The sequence below is a fragment of the Canis aureus genome, chromosome 1 (assembly GCF_053574225.1).
Source record: "Canis aureus isolate CA01 chromosome 1, VMU_Caureus_v.1.0, whole genome shotgun sequence".
Lineage (NCBI taxonomy): Eukaryota > Metazoa > Chordata > Mammalia > Carnivora > Canidae > Canis > Canis aureus.
In genome coordinates, this window is record NC_135611.1 from 8,520,026 (window position 1) to 8,526,341 (window position 6,316).

General features: G+C 39.1%; 1 pseudogene; it reads right to left on the reverse strand.

Moving 5' to 3' along the window:
* Positions 1–486: 486 nt before the first annotated feature.
* Positions 487–2,142, reverse strand: LOC144323876 (RNA-binding motif, single-stranded-interacting protein 2-like; annotated as a pseudogene).
* Positions 2,143–6,316: the final 4,174 nt, after the last annotated feature.

Consider the following 6,316-nt stretch of genomic DNA (forward strand, 5'->3'; position numbering starts at 1 on the left):
TCAGCAGCAGAGAGGGAGGGTTCCAGCCTCTCCACACCCTGGCCAACAATGCTATTTCCCCGATTTTTGGGTGAAGCGAACCTGAAGAGGGTGAAGATGTATCTCATTTTGGTCTTTTGATTTGCATTTCCTTCACAACTAATGATGTTCGGGATCTTTTCACGTGTTTTTGTTTTTGTTTGGGGAGGATATGGGAAGAGTATACTGCAGTTAAAAACAAAATATAAAAACTTTGCCAAAAGAAAGAAAAAAAAAGTTCTTTTGATCTCTTTGAATGTAGCACACACAAAAAGTGACCATTTTCCTAGGCTCCCTCAGGAATGAAGGAATAAGTAGAGGTTAGGAGTGCAGAGATTTCTTTTTCCAGGCCCAGGCCAAGTGTTAGTGCTAAGCAGGACCCACAGATGGTCTGTATTCCTGGTTAGACCTCTAAAGTCTGGGAGCATCAGCATCTCCAATAACTTATTTGTACCAGCATACCTCAGAGACATTGTGAGTTCAGTTATAAACCACACTGTTACTTGTTGAACAGGAAAGAGTAGACCTCGGTGGTCTGAGGGAGCATCCATCTCACTTGCTGTTGCTGGCCGCCATTCTCAGCTGAAACACGGGAAGAAAGCATAGAGGTGTCTTGGGAGATGTGAGTTCCTGCATAGTGGCAGCCCTAGGCATGTAGGGCCTGTACTTCTGAGGGAGAGGTGGCTATCTGCTAGGTAAGAGGTCCCATCATGGAGGCAGGCTGGAGAGAAATGGGGTGACCCATCCCTAGTGGAAGACCTGAACCTGGGATCCCTGGGTGGCGCAGCGGTTTGGCGCCTGCCTTTGGCCCAGGGCGCGATCCTGGAGACCCGGGATCGAATCCCACGTCGGGCTCCAGTGCATGGAGCCTGCTTCTCCCTCTGCCTGTGTCTCTGCCTCTCTCTCTCTCTCTCTGTGACTATCATAAATAAATAAAAATTAAAAAAAAATTAAAATTAAAAAAAAAAAAAAAAAAAAAGACCTGAACCTGAAGGCTGCATGAAGTATGATTAGTGGTGCATCCAAGATGGGCTGAGTACTTGTAGAGGAGATGTCTGAGTTACTTTCTGATACGAACACACGGAAGATGGAAGATATGGGGACTGTGCAGACTGAGCAAGCTTCCTGTTGGGAATGATGTTATAAAGAGCTGGGTAAAACCCATCCTGAAGAGCTGTGGTGGGGTCATAGGTCAAGGCTATTCCTTGGCTAGACTCATCAGTTTTGCACATATTTTCCTTGGTTCTGTTGTTTCTTTGGACCACCATCAGCAAATTTGCAAAGCAAGGGATCAAATGGAGCTGGTACTCCAGCAGATGTCTTTTTTTTTTTTTTTAAGATTGTATTTATTTATTAGACAGAGAGAGAGACAGAGCATGTGTGCATGAGCAAGGGGAAGGGGCACAGGGAGAGAGAGGATCAGGCTCCTCACTGAGCCCAATATGGGGCTTAATCCTTATACCCTGGGATTATGACCTGAGCTGAAGGCAGAAGCCCAATTGACTGAGCCACATAGGTGACCCCAGAAGGTGTCTTAATATACTTTCCATTAAAGTGGCTTCATACTTCTTTGCGGACTCCATCCTTTCAAAGCCAACCCCTCTGCTGGTCCCACTGGTATCTCGGAAGATTTGAGTGGAGACAACCTGGCCAAAGGCCTTCAGCATCCCCTTCAGTTTTTGCTTATCCATTGATAGTGGAAGGTTTGATATTTATAAACTTGTGGGGTCCTGCTCCTGTTGCTTTGTCATCTGTGCCTGTACACCACTGGCTTTCAGAGCTGTTACAGCTTTCTATGCTGCTGAAGGACTGTCAAAGTCCACAAAGCCATAGCCTTTGCATTTCTTCCTGCTCTTGTCCAGTATCACCTTGGTGGTGACAATCTTCCCATATGACTGGCACAATTTGACAGGGTCTTGGTCAGTAGTGCTTAGTTGCAATCCCTGGATATAGAAGTTGATTTTGCTCAGCTGATCATTTCCATTGGTCCCACTGCTGCTGCTAAGGGTACTATTGCTTGGATGAGGTGATGCCATCTGCTGGGACAATGACACATATGGCTTCTTGTTTTTGTTAACAGCCACAGGTTGAAATCCCAGGCCTACAAGGCACTGATAATATCATTTTCTCTTTAATGTAAGGGAGCTGAACCTTTTCATGTGTATAGCGGCCATTTAAATATCTTCTTTGAAGAACTGTCTATTCAGATTTTTTGCCCATTTTTAAATTGGGTTATTTGTCTTTTTATTGTTGAGTTGTAAAGATTTAAAAAAAAACATATTTTGGGTAAGAGCTTGTTATTAGATATATGGTTTGCAAATGTTTTCTCCTACTCTTGGTTTGACTTTTCACCTTCTTGGTAGTGTCTTTAGAAGCACAAAATTTAAAGTTGTGATGATGTCCAATATACTTTTTAAAATTTTTGCTTGTGTTTTTGCTGTCACGACTAAGAAACCTTTGCCTAATTCACACTCATGAAAATTTATGCCTATGTTTTTTTCCCCCAGAATTTCATAGTTTTAAGTGCTTGAATTTAGTACCTTGATTCATTTTGAGTTCATTTTGTAAATGGTGTGAGTTATGGATCCAGATTCATTCTTTTGCATGTGGCTATCCAGTTGCCCCATTAAAAAAAAAAATGTTCTTTCCTCGTCAAGTTGTGTTGGCACATTGATTGAAGCAACTGATCACAAATGTGAATGATTATTTCTAGACTTTCAGTTGTATTCCATTAGTGTATATGTCTGTCCTTATGTCAGTACCACACACTCTTGAATATTGTAGCTTTGTAGCAAGTTTTGAAATTGGGAAGCAGAAGTCATTCAATTTTTTTCTTTTTTTGAGATTACTTTGGCCAGTCTGGTTTCTGTAATTTTCCATGAATATAAGACAATAATAACTATATTGTTTCCATATGGATAAGCTTGTTAATTTTACTAGAAAGGTAACTTGGTATTTGATAGAGACTGCTTTAAATCTGTAGGTCAATTTGGGGAGTATTGCCATTCTAACAATACAAAATCTTCCAATCAATGATACAGGATGTCTTTCTATTTATTTAGGTCTTTCAAAATATCTTTCAATGATATTTTGTAGTTTTCCATGTAGATGCCTTATATTTGTGTTAAAAGCTTTCCCAAGTATTTCATTCTTTTAAATGTCATTGTAAATGTAATATTTTCTTAATTTAATTTTTAGATTGTTTATTGCTTGTGTAGAGAAATAGAATTTGATTTTGTATATTGATTTTGTATTCTCTAACCTTGCTAAAGTCTTTCCTTCGCTCTAATAGTTGATTTGTGGATTCCTTAGAATTTTCTACATGTAAGGTCAGGTCAATTGCAAATAGAAATAGATTTACTTTTCCTTTCTAATCTGGAATGTCTTTTATTTCTTTTTCTTGCCAATTACTCTGAATAAAACTTCCAGTACAATGTTGAACAGACATGGTGACAGCAGACATCCTTGTCTGCTTCTCCACATCTATAATTAGGACCCCCTATTTATTAAGTTGTGCAAAGAAAGCAGAGTTCAAATCTGTGTTGCTTTGCTATTTGAAGTGGAACATGAATATACCTTGTTTCAATTCTTCTACTTTAAAATGACATAAAATATTTATTACTTTTCTATTTTGGTTTTGGGAAGATGAATTAGAATTTGACAATCCCCTTAAAAATTAAATATTATGTAAATTCATAGGACAAAGTTATGGAACATGATTAGGGAAATTCTTAAGTAGGAGATGAAGCCTTTAACCACAACCATTCTTCCTTCTTAAAGATCAGAATTATTGGGGTGTCTGGATGGCTCAGTTGGTTAAGTGACCAACTCTTGATCTCAAGGTCTTGAGTTCAAGCCCCACATTGGGTTCCATTATGGGCATGGAGCCTACTTAAAAAAAACTATATATATATATATGTATATATATATATATATATATATATAAAGGAATTATAGATGAATTATGAATTGTTCATTATATATGAATTATTAATGAATCATGACCTTTTTAAAAAATTTTATTTATTTATTTAGAGAGAGAAAGCATGCATGTGCACAAGGGGGAGAAGCAGAGAGAGAGGAAGAGAAAGAATCTCAAGCAGACTCCCTGCTGGAGTGCAGAGCTCGACACTGGGTTCAAACAATGGCCCCAAGATCATGACTTCAGCTGAAATCAAAAGTTGGACAGCCCAAGTGACTGAGCTATCCAGGGGCCCCAAATCATTATCTTTATTCTTGAGTAACACTGGGGTCCAGGTGACCTTCTGGAAGGCACGCAGAATGTATGCCGGCTCTGGGGACCATGAATAACCTTCCCACATCTGTTGGTGAGAGTCCTTTTATTTATGAATCCTGCTAGTGTCCTCTTTTTATGTTGTCTTGATAAATAAATTAATGTCTCAATTAATACAAAAGTAGCTTGTAAAAGGATTTCTCCTTTGGGTCAAGAATTCCTTCCTTCTGAAAAAATGAGGAAAAAAGGTTCAGAGAACTCTGTTTCTTCTGGAAATTGTATCTGGGTATGGCCCTATAAGTAGCTGGAAGGCCCTCTGCCTGTGGGGCCTCCCACAACGAGCTACCTTGTGGTTATACATGCAGGTAGTACTGATATACGATATAAAATTCATACAAAGACAGTTATTTCAGTTCATTCAAGCTACTGTAACAAAATACCATAGTCTGGATGGGGATGGCTTATAAACAATAGAAATTTATTTCTCACGGTTCCAGAGGCTGGAAAGCCCAAGATCAAAGCGCTAACAAATTCAGGGTCCAGGGGAGCCTAGGTGGCTCAGTCAGTTAAGTGTTTGCCTTGGGCTCTGGTCATGATCCCATGGTTCTGGGATGGAGCCCTGCATCAAGCTCCTTGCTCAGGGGGGAGTCTGCCCCTCCCCCAGCTCATGCTCTCTCTTATAAAGAAATGAACAAACAAATAAATAAAATCTTAAAACAAATTCAGAGTCTGGTGGGGACTAGCTTTCTGGTTCATAGATAGCACTTTTTTTTTTTTTTTTTTCTGTATCTTCACATGAGAGAGGGGAGGGAACCATCTGGAACATCTTTTATAAAAGCACAAAGCCCATTCATGAGGCTTCATTCTTATGGCCTAGTAACTTTCCAAATGTCCCACCTCCTAATGCCATCACAATGGGGATTATATTTTAATATGAATTTTGAGAAGGGGAGGACACTAAGATTCAATATGACAAAGAGGCATCCTCAGGTTTCATGGCCACTAAAATAGCTGTTATTTGTAGCAAGTACCTATCATGGAGTTCCTGGGATAAATGCTTTCCATGAGTTTCCCTGAATGTTTTCTCCTTTGGGCCTCACACTGTGGATGCTATCTTTAACTCCAATTCCTACCTGTAGAAGCTGACATTTAGGGGCTATAGGGGCATCAGTGTCTTTCCCCCTACCCAAGATTCTTTCTCACCCACTTTCTGTTAATCCCACCCCTTTCCTTAGTGGAAGTCTTCTGTCCAACTCCTTGCAACTCTGGTGCATTTATAATACCTTGCCCTGCAGTTCAGGGTGTGAGAGTAAGTTACCTAGGATCAGGCAATCTCGTAATGACTATCCTGATGGGATTTCCCACCATGGATTTTATATCTCGATGTTGGGAGAAAGATATATTCTTTTTTCTAGGGTCACTATATGGGAAGATGGAAGTCTGGACCATACTCCTGTCTTGCCCAATATATTGGGAGAATCCTGCCTGTTATACAAAAGAATGAGACAAACATACTAAGAGAAGCAAAAGTAAGATGCTGAGAAAAAGAATATTAATATTTTTTGAGTCTCTGAGGCCAGATCCTTTTCTAGCAAAAGGTAATAAATTACTCATTTTTGCTTATTTCCTTGAGTAAAAGTCATATCATTTGCAACCAAGAAAGTTAATTAGCTTACCCATAATTATGCAATCAAGAAGGTCGCAAAATTGGTTTAAAATCTATGTCTGGCTCCAAGTTTGTGTTCTATGTAATACTTTGTTTAGCTTATATGAACATGAACCAGATTTTTAAGTTCATCAAGTAATAGAAATAAAGGGTAGGAAATGCATATGATCACAACTGACAGACCTACTGTACATATAACCCCAAGTATTAGAATTCATGTTCAAATTGTGAGGAAGAGAAAAATGGCACAATTTTTCCAAGAAAAAAAAAATAAAGCATTTCTTTCTCTCCTAGAATAAATCACCAGAGAGAGTAGTATGAGTTCTTAGGAGAGTAACTGAATATTTCCTGTGACTTTGAGTATAAATGCCTTCATCTAAGCCAAATGATCCAGTATA